The following is a 10,642-nucleotide window of genomic DNA, read 5'->3' as shown; positions in this document are numbered from 1 at the left end:
ATGGGTTATGGGACTATTTAGATGATTTATCAAATCCTAATTTAGTTTTGGTAGCTGATATCTGTCTATAAAATCAGCCATTTCATCTATATTTTCCAGTTTTGTTGAATATAAACTATTTTAGTAGGATCTGATGATTTTTTGAAATTCCTCAATTTCTGTTGTTATATTTCCCTTTTCATTCCTGATTTTGTTAATTTGGATACTTTCTCTGTGCTCTTTAGTTAGTTTAGCTAAGAGTTTTTCTATCTTGTTGATTTTTCTCAAAGAACCAGCTCCCACTTTTCTTGATTCTGTGTATACTTCTCTTTGTTTCCACTTGGTTGATTTCTGCTCTAAGTTTAATTATTTCCTGCCATCTATTCCACTTGGATGTGTTGGCTTCTTTTTCTTCTAGGGCTTTCAGATGTGCTGTTATGATGCTAGTAGAGGATCTCTCCAATTACTATATGAAGGTACTCAGAGCTAAGAGTTTTCCTCTTAGCACTGCTTTCACTGGCTTCCATAAGTTTGGATATACTCTGCCTTCATTTTTGATGAATTCTACAATGTCTTTAATTTTTTTTCATTTCTTCCTTGACCAAGTAATTGAGTAGAGAGTTGTTCAATTTTCATGAATATGTGAGGTTTCTGTTCTTTTTGTAATTATTGAAGATCAGCCTTAGAACATGGTGATCTGATAGAATGCATGAGATTAAGTCAATCGTCTTGTTTCCGGTGAGGCTTGTTTTGTGTCCAATTGTACAGTCAATTTTGGAGAAGGTACCATAAGGTGCTGAGAAGAAAATATATTCTTTTGTTTTAGGGTAAAATGTTCTGTAGATATCTGTTAAGTCTATTTGGTTCATAACTTCTGTTAGTTTCACTGTGTCTCTCTTTAGTTTCTCTTTCCACGATCTGTCCATTGCTGAGAGTGGAGTGTTGAAGTCTTCCACTATTATTGTGTGAGGTTCAATATGTGCTTTGAGATTTAGTAGTGTTTCTTTTACAAATGTGGTTGTCCTTGGAATTGGAGCATATATGTTCAGAATTAAGAGTTTGTCGTGGTGGATTTTTCCTTTGATGAGTATGAAAAATCCTTCCCCATCTTTTTCTATAGCTTTTGGTTTAAATTTTATTTTATAGGATATTAGAATGCCTACTCCAGCTTGTTTCTTAGGATAATTTGCTTAGAAATTTTTTCCAGGTTTTAATCTGAGGTAGTATGTTTTCTGTATGCAAGAGAATGTTGAGTCCCTTTTACGTATTCAGTCTGTGAGCCTATGTCTTTTTATTGGGGAATTGAGTCCATTGACTTTGAGAGATATTAAAGTCCAATGGTTGTTCCTTCATGTGTTTTTTGTTGTTGTTAGAGTTTGAATTATGTTTGTGTGGTTCTCTTCTTTTGTTTTTTGTGAGAAGATTAATTTATTGGGTTTTTTATGTATACTTTCTCTCCTTGTGTTGGAGTTTAATTTATATTAGAATGTGTAGGGCTGGTGTAGTAGAAAGATATTGTTTAAATTTGGTTTAGTCATGAAAATCTTGTTTTCTCCATTTACGGTAATTGAGAGTTTTGCAGGATATAGTAGCCTTGGATGGCATTTATGTTTCCTTGGGCATGTGACATATGCCCAAGATCTTCTCACTTTTAGAGTCTCTGTTAAGAAGTCTGCTCTAATTCTGATAGGTTTGCCTTCACATATTAGTTGATCTTTCCCCCTTACTGCTCTTAATATTCTTACTTTGTTTTGTGCACTTGGTGGTGTGCTTATTATATGACAAGATAAATTTCTGGTTCAATCTATTTGGTGTTCTGAAGGCTTTTTATATGTTTATTGGCATCTCTTTAAGTTATGAAAGTTTTCTTCTATGAGTTTGTTGAAGATATTTACAGGCCCTTTGAATTGGGAATCTTCACTCTATTATATAGCTATTATTCTTAGATTTAGTCCTTTCATTGTGTCCTAAATTTCCTGGATGCTTTGGGTTAGGAGCTTTTTGCACTTTGTATTTTCTTTGACTGTTGTTTCAGTCTCTTCTATGGAATCTTCTACACCTGAAATTCTCTCTTCTATCTCTTGTATTCTGTTGGTGATGTTTGCATCTGAAACTCCTGATCACTTTCCTAGGTTTTCCATCTGCAGGGTTGTGTTCCTTTGTGAATTCTTTATAGTTTCTATTTCCGTTTTTAGATCCTGGATGCTTTTTTTTTTTTCAATCACACCTGTTTGATTGTTTTTTGTTTTTGTTTTGTTTTTTTCCTTTTTAAGATCTTCTACCTGTTTACCTGTGTTCTCCTGTATTTCTTTAAGGGAGTTATTTATGTGCACCTTAAGGTTCTCTATCATCTTCATGAAATAGTATTTTAGATCTGAATTTTGCTTTTTAGTTGTTAGGGTATCCATGACTTGCTGTGGTATAAGAACTTGGTTCTAACATTACCAAGTGGTATTGGTTTCTATTGCTTGTGCTCCCATGATTGCCTCTCCCCATCTGGTTATCTCTGGTATTAACTGCCCTTGCTGTTTCTGACTGGAGCCTGTTCCTCCTGAGAGCCTGGTTATACTGTGATTCCTTAGGTCAGATTACCTCTGGGTATGGAGGGTATGGAGGAGGACTGGTGCACCTGATCTGTGAGCCTGGCTGTGGTATGCCTCCTGTGAGTCAAGCTGACTCTGGATGTGGGTGGAATTGGAAGAGCTGGAGCACCAGATCTGTTCATGTGCTCAGTTGTGGACCTGAAAGAAGGTGTGTCTCTAGCAAGGCTGGAAGACCTGTGTCCTCTGGGACCTGGGATGGGGGTTGGGTGTCCCAGTTAGGCCAAGTACTGGGGAACTTGTGGGGGGCTCACCTGTGAGCCTGGTAATGCCCCTGAAATTCCTGGGGGTCAGCTGTAGGTGTGGAATGGTTGGGGTCGGTGCTGAGGTACATGATCTGCTACCAGGCAATTGTGATCCAGAAAGAAGGTGAGTAGGTAAACTATTTAAACAGCCCATAAATCCTAAAAATTAGGAGTAGCCATTAAAATCTCCCATCTGAAAAAAGGACTAGGGCCAGATTGTTTAGGTACAGAATTCTGCCTGTGTTTCAGAGAAGACCGAATTGCTATACTCCCCAAACTATTCCACAAAATAGAAACAGGAGAAACACAGCCCAATAATTCTATGAGGCCATAGTCACCCTGATACCAACACCACACAAAGACTCAATAAATAAAGAGAAGTTGAGACCAATTTCTCTTATGAGCAATTGATGCAAAAGTAGTCAATAAAATACTCACAAACTGAATCCAGGAACACATCAAAGACATCATCCATCAAGATCAAATAGTCTTCATCCCAGAGATGCAGCAATGGTTTAGTATATGGAAATCCATCAACATAATCCACCATATAAACAAACGGAAACAAAAAATTCACATGATTATCTCTTTAGAACATGAAAATGCCTTTGATGAAATCCAACATCACTTTATGTTAAAAGTATGAGAGAAATCAAAGATAGAGGACACATACCTAAACATAGTCAAAGCAATATAGAGCAAGCCAATAGCCAACATCAAACTAAATGGCAAGAAACTTAAAGCATTTTCACTAAAATCAGGGCAAGACAAGACTGCTCACTCTTTCCCTATTCATTCAGTATAGTACCTGAAGTTCTGGTCAGAACTTGTGTTAACTACATCATTTCTCTTGTTCCCTTTCTCCTTCCAAACTTTCCCATGTATTCCATTTTGCTTTCTTTCAAATTCATAGACTCTTTTTTCATTAAATGTGGCTGCAAGAATATGTGTATGCACACTGGTTAAATTAATGAATTAATTCCCTTAGAAATTAACTCAAATCAGCAGTAATACATTAGTATTAAAGAAAAAATAGAAGCAGTTCCCCCTCAGAGTCATTTAACCAAGTGAGTGCCCAGACTTTATTCTGTGTCCTCTGTCCTCTGTCTGTCTGTTGGTGTGATTCTCAACCTATGCCTGCCTGAAGCTGTCTTATAAATCTGTTCCTGTGTGTTTGAGTGCGTTTCTATCTCTTCATACCAGAACACATGGAGCATGAAGTAGAGAATTAAAATGCTGATGTGGTCTTAGTCAAATGACACTAAGGGAAAAGGCTTTATTTCTTTCCTTGAGTCAACATAGGTGTATTATTGGTGGTACAGAGTTAATCACTAATGTATTTAATCCATACACATATGCAGATTCTATTAGATATTAACTTTTTTCCTTTTGCTTCTTTCTTTCTTTTGACAATGAGAAACAAATAGCTCTGTCATTTGAAAAATGAACATGCTCAGAACCCTGTGCTTTAAAGACCCCTAGTTCTGCATCCGTGTTTGTAAGCTCTCCCCTCTTTGCAGAGCCAGGATGCCTTTTAACCTGTCACAATCATGTCAGCACAGCTTGAACCTCAGAACACACCAGAGAAAACTAGTCCTCATGATAATTATGACAATTATTTTTTTAAGCTAGAATCTCTAAAGAAACAGGTAATAGTGAACTCTATTTTCCTCAGCCTATGCAGATGGGACATGGGTATACACCAAGAACTATAGGTAACCATCAGGAAATAATCTATGGGTAAATGGCTAAACACTGTAGTATATATGCAAGTTTTAGTTCTAGATTTTAAAGAAAAATCTAGACTGTTTTCCTAAGTGGCTGCTCTAGTTTCTGTTCCCAGAAGCAGTGTATAATAGTGTCCCTTTCCTAACATTCATGTCGGAATTTGTTATGTATCCTAATGAGGGTCATTCTAACTGAGGTGAAATGGAATCTTAAAGGAGACTTGTCTGCATACTCTCCAAAGCTATTTATAGTAGACTATTTGTCAACCTGACTTGAGAAGTATCCAAACAAAATGCACAGCCTAATAAGAAGACATGAGTGTACAAGCATATAATGAGTCTAATGACATTAAAGACCTCAAAGCAACTACATTGGAAACTCTAAAAGAAATAAACAGATATCCTGATTCAAACCACGTACCAATATTATACCAACATGAAATAAATAAATAAGTGGATAATTAAGCAACATCAACAGCAAAGCAGCAGTAAATGTACACCCACCAGGGGAAAAACACCGAGAAACAGATTGATTCATCAAAGAATTCTGTCAAAATTTCAGAGAATAACTGATTCTGAAGCTAGTTTAAGTATTCCTTCATGTAAAAGGAAAGCAAGACTTCTAGACTCTTTATGAAGCTAGTGTTACATGATAGCATAGAAAATGAGGACTCAAAATGAAGATACAGATTGATGTGATATTTATTATTATTATTATTGTTATTATTATTATTATTATTTTCCTTTCACATGATATACCTCACTTAGTGCACACTCTCATTCCGAACTTCATTACAATCCTAGACCATTCTTCTAACAATTTTCCCTCTGTCTCTGTCTCTGTCTCTGTCTGTCTCTGTCTCTGTCTCTCTCTGTCTCTCTGTCTCTCTCTGTCTCTCTGTCTCTCTCTCTCTCTCTCTCTCTCTCTCTCTCTCTCTCTCTCTCTCTCTCTCTCTCTCTCTCTCTCTCTCTCTCTCTCTCTCTTCTTTCTCCTCCCTCTTTGAGGATTAGCAAAATGGCAAAGTCACCACCATGTGGAGAAAGTAGTAGAGTGCAAGATGAATTCGGTTCTAGGTTGTCAGTTGGGCTGACTGACCATCAACTTCCTGAGACATCTATTTCCTTACAAAATCCTGAGTTCTTCAAATGTCTTCCCCCAAGTTAAAATTTTAGATGTTTGACTAGTAAGAGTGAAGGTCTGTGAGGGAAAGATGCAGATGGCTTTTTAGTGTCACACCATTTGTATAGTTATGAAAATAATCATCCAGCTTCCTAGTAAAGCTCTCCAGAGTGAGTTGTGTCTGAAATTTAAATTGTTTCATGTAAGTGAAGGATACACAGCTTAAATTTCACTTCTACCTTTAAACAGTGCTACTGGCATAGAGTATTTTCTCTTAATTCATCATTTGCATTGACTGAGCCATCCAGTTCCCGTACTTTGTTTTCAAGCCTGATATCTGTCTCCTACCTGTTCTGTTTGAGTTATTATTAGACATTACAGCTTTCATTTCAGTTTGGATTTTTTTTTATGTTTCTAACTACTTTTTTAATTCAATTTTCATATCCAACGTCATCCTCATTTCCATCAGCATTTACTATTTTTCCCCCACAAATCATTTTGTTCCTGTCCTTTTTTAGTTCATTCATATGCCCAACCTGCTTTATTCTCCTTGAATTTGACTCTTGGTTTTTTGAGTTAATGCATTTTAGATATCATTTATAGTGCTTTCCTTTAAGGACACCGCTATTGTTTTTTATTTAAGTCGAGGCATTTTTGTCTTAGGTTTCCTATTTTGGGGGGAATGGAACAAAAATCAGAATTTAGGGTGTTGGCTGGTTTTTTGCTGTAGTCCAGAAGGCCGGTATCTCAAGATGAAAAGTTAGGGAGAAAAACTTCTATTTGAAGGCTTCAGAAGCCACGGTCTGGGTCAGATCTGGGTGCAGCGTCCTACTAGCTCCAGTTCTGGTCTAGCTGTCTGCAAGCATGGGGGGTTTGGGGTGGGGAGACTGTGCTGAGCGAGTGCAGCGTAGCCTGACAGCTAGAGCTGTGTGGCAAGCTGTCCAAGACTGAGTAGGAGGGACCTGTCTCTGCGGGGCAAGGATACTCGCCTGATCATAAGGTGACGAAATTTAAAAAAAAGAGAGAGAGAGAGAGAAAGAAAGAAAGAAAGAAAGAAAGAAAGAAAGAAAGAAAGAAAGAAAGAAAGAAAGAAAGAAAGAAAGAAAGAAAGAAAGAAAGAAAGAAAGAAAGGAAAACAATCTGGGTGGACTTGGAAAAATAAGCTAGAGAAGCGCTTGGGAGGGGCGGGCTTACAAAAACCCACGTAACCGGAACCGGCGTGTGGTGGGCGGTGCTAGGGCGGTGCTCCAAGGAGCCTGCACAGAGTGACAGAAAAATCCACCATTCACTGAGGGACTTGGAGGGGCTGTGAGGTCCGTAATCCGGGGTGGAGGACACGGACTTCTCTAGGAGGGTGTGAAAATTCCTTGCATCCACAGGTGCCGCTTGAGGTGTCCTGAGAAAGTCATCAGTCAGCAGCGCTGTAGCGTGTGCCGCAGCCATAGAACGCCCAGGTCAGAGGAGCTGCGGGGCTGGGAAACCTGCCGGGAGCAAGGGTGGAGGCTGCTCAAAGGAAGCCGCTCCCACAGTTCTGTGGTAGATAATCTTACCATGGATATCCTACCATTGTTGGGAAGATTGAGATCATATGAACAGGGGTTTATTGTCATTTTTGCATTTATTTTATGATGGCCAGAATATGTTCATAAAATAATCTGGTAGAGCATTTGCATTATCTGTTGTCTGCAAGCAGGTTTCTCATTGCTTTGTAGTAGTTACAAAGCTGCTGGAATTTAAATTCATGCATGCTTTCTAACTTCTCTGTTCTACTACTTGCCTATTCAAGAGATTGACCTTTGCCCCTGGGACTAAGCACAGCAGAAAGCTTTGTAGATGTTAGTCGCATGAAGAACCAGTGTAGATTTGATTGAATCGGAAAATGCGCTGTGACAGAGCAAAACAGTGTAGAGGTTCCTCCATCTTGTATTCCTGCTGAGTCCATTTCCAGGGTTAACTAAAAAAATTATTTTCTTGATGGAGAATCCCATGAAAAAACGACCCAGTTCTATTCTAGAAACTATAGGTCAGGATGTCCTAGCTAACCTATCATACTTAGCCTTTGATAAAAGTGCTTGTTTTGGAGTAACCTCTTCCAGTCAGCCTTTGATCCTAGCTGCTGGTGTGCTGGAACCCCCATCAGGATGGCTAACCTCCTATTTTAGCCTCTTTTAAAAACTGCTTGCTTCAAACTGCTTGTTCTGCAGAATGCCCCCAGCAGCTTCGAAGCAAGATGCCTGGATGAGGTCCCTGGCCTTAAAAACCCTATGTTCTGGACACCTACAGCTACACTTAGGTCCCTGAACACATGGGTGTGGTCTCAGCTGGCTGGAATAAAGACTTTGAGTGAGCTATACACTGTTTAGAAGTACTTTATCAAGTGCCACAGTTATGGCTGTAAACATTAGCGTTTAGTAAGCAAATTTTACTCCTTGTTAATTTTCTGTCTTAAGATGTAAGCGCTCTATAAATACAGTATTCAGAGTATAAGTACACAATTCAGAAATGTATAATCATATGATTAGTCCTTAGGTCCAGGCAAATGGACTATGCCTGCTGTGAGACCATATCAGACCGCATGATTTTATAGTTAGCAAACTCAGTTTAGATTAAAACTAAAATTAGAAAACATCCTTTGAATAATTGTATCCACTCACCTGTATCACTGTAATGACTCCTTGGTTCACAAAAAGCACTCTGCCCTTGCACAAATGGCCAAACTGTTGTCTGCTTTTTGTTTCTGTTTGTTTGTTTTAATTTTTTATTTCAGGATTTGTTGATCTTCAATGCTGTGAAGGTGGACTTGGTGCAGGAGGAATGTGAAGGCTTAGACCTTGCTCACAGGTCTTTTACAGAGATCTCCTGTTGGAGAAGTGCAGCAGTCTGGTTTCTCTCAGTGAGAATAGTTTCCTTGCAGTCTTCCTTGTTCTTCCTCAAGGTGCTGGGAAAACTACACTGTGTGTGACTAGTCTTACATCTCACAGAGTAAAGTGAAATCCTTAGAGAACGACAGACATTTTTCATGATATTTTCTCCTTCCTTCAAGTGTATTCTTTTGACAGGTGTGATCATCTTTCAGTTTTCTTTCATGAAAAGTTCCAGTGACTTTCTGAGGAATGTCTTTCTCTCATGCAGATCTCACACTCCTAGGCCAGTTCCTGCTCACCTGTGAAGCATAGCAAAGAGCCCTGGATCGTGAAGAGAGGAAACAGTAGCAAAGGATCCAGGTATGCTAGAGGGGTTGAGGAAGGGATGAGGAGGAGATCAAGTGACAGTAGAAGCAGGACATGAAATTGGTTTTGCCACATTCTATTAAATTAGAAATGAGTTCCACTGAGAATAGTCTCAGGATTATCCTATCATAGGTGTTTGAAGACTCTGTATGTATTAATACTCTGAGGCAAATAAAATTTTATTTGACTTTGCCTATGAGTAATGTTTTCCCGCTCCTAGTCACAGCTCTGGTTGTGTCTTCATACTAATATTACCAGGTTTTGTTACTATATTTTTCAAATGTAGTGTTAAGTTAAAACCATTGATGCCTCTTGGGTTTTTTTCTGCTCTCAGAGTTCATGAAATAGTTTGTAGTTCCTTCATGTTCTGTGTCTTTTAAGGATTAATTTCTCCATTTCCTAAAATAATGCCAGCTGGGTTTTGATAAGATTTGCTTAAAACCTGTGCAGAGTATTAAACTCTGACTACATTGCCTTCCCATTGACATCTCTGATATCCATGTTTATGTTAACTGTCCACCATTTGTATAGCTATAATTTTTATGTATTTTGAAATCACATCTGAGTTTGATCCTTCTCTCCTAATTTTTGAAGTCTTTGTGGTTTCTCACAATTTTATACATTTTAGAAAGATTTTCTCTATTCCTATGAAAAATACCTGTGCAATCCTAGTTCAGATTACTTAGAATCTTTACAGAATGCAAATATTCTTTCTCGTGTTTAAACATACTTGCAGTGAGTCAGTAGTCACATGGCTTCTTCCATTGTCTATCTACTGTTGATGTCAGCATTCCAGGTTCTTAGAGAAGACGCTTATTAAACACTGATCACTGCTAGGTTTGAAGACTTGTTCTGTTTCTAAGACCTGCCCACAGTGGAGCATGCAACTTGAAGGTTGAGAAGAGTGTTGTTATGTCTTCTGCTGTTGTGTTCATGATTCTCTGAAGACCTGCTAGGTGTTCTTGGTTTACTGTGCTTTTCGTGGTTGTCTTTCACTAATGTTCAGCATAACTGAATGATGCACATTGGAGCATCCCTGCATCACTAATGTTCAGCATGACTGAATGATGCACATTGGAGCATCCCTGCATCACTGTTCTTGGTTTACTGTGCTTTTCGTGGTTGTCTTTCACTAATGTTCAGCATGACTGAATGATGCACATTGGAGCATCCCTGCATCTTTCACTAATGTTCAGCATGACTGAATGATGCACATTGGAGCATCCCTGCATCTTTCACTAATGTTCTGCATAACTGAATGATGCACATTGGAGCATCCCTGCATCACTGTTTGCTTGCTTCTACAGTTCTGTCACTGTATTTGCAAAGTTCGTGTGGTGAAATGCATTCAAATTGAGCACATAGCTTCCTGGAAATGGACCATTTGATCATTTGTTAATAGTTTTGTTTTTTAAGTTGATAAATTTGAGTTTTTCCCTAACCTGCCTTAATTATAACAAATGTTCTTTATAACATATCTTTTTAAAAAACTTCCTTGATTCTTAGCATTCTATGTTCTTGTATTTGAAATATTATGTGTGTATGTGTGTGCATATACATACATATCTATATATACATATGTATGTTCATATATACACATATACACATATTTATGAAAAGTATATGAAAGCATATATGTAAATTCTATAAGAGTATATATTAATACATATGTCTATATATATGTATATGCTCTATATATTTATACTTATATATACTATATATATTAGGGTGTTTGTTTTTT

The 10,642-nt window shown here is 38.0% G+C and overlaps 1 protein-coding gene and 1 pseudogene across 1 annotated transcript in view; one reads left to right on the top strand and one right to left on the bottom strand.

The window, feature by feature from the left end:
- LOC116077437 overlaps positions 1–7,114 on the bottom strand; it is a 57,661-nt pseudogene extending 50,547 nt beyond the window's left edge.
- LOC116076788 (zinc finger protein 420-like) overlaps positions 6,956–10,642 on the top strand; it is a 22,446-nt gene continuing 18,759 nt past the window's right edge. Inside the window, exons 1-2 of the mRNA XM_031350716.1 lie at positions 6,956–7,125; positions 8,804–8,895. The gene's annotated coding sequence lies outside the window, so the exon portion shown is untranslated. The remainder of the gene's footprint in view (positions 7,126–8,803; positions 8,896–10,642) is intronic.

This window comes from Mastomys coucha, unplaced genomic scaffold (assembly GCF_008632895.1).
Source record: "Mastomys coucha isolate ucsf_1 unplaced genomic scaffold, UCSF_Mcou_1 pScaffold5, whole genome shotgun sequence".
Taxonomy (NCBI): Eukaryota; Metazoa; Chordata; class Mammalia; order Rodentia; family Muridae; genus Mastomys; species Mastomys coucha.
Note: the sequence above shows the minus strand (reverse complement) of the source record. Positions and strands in the feature narration are given on the sequence as shown.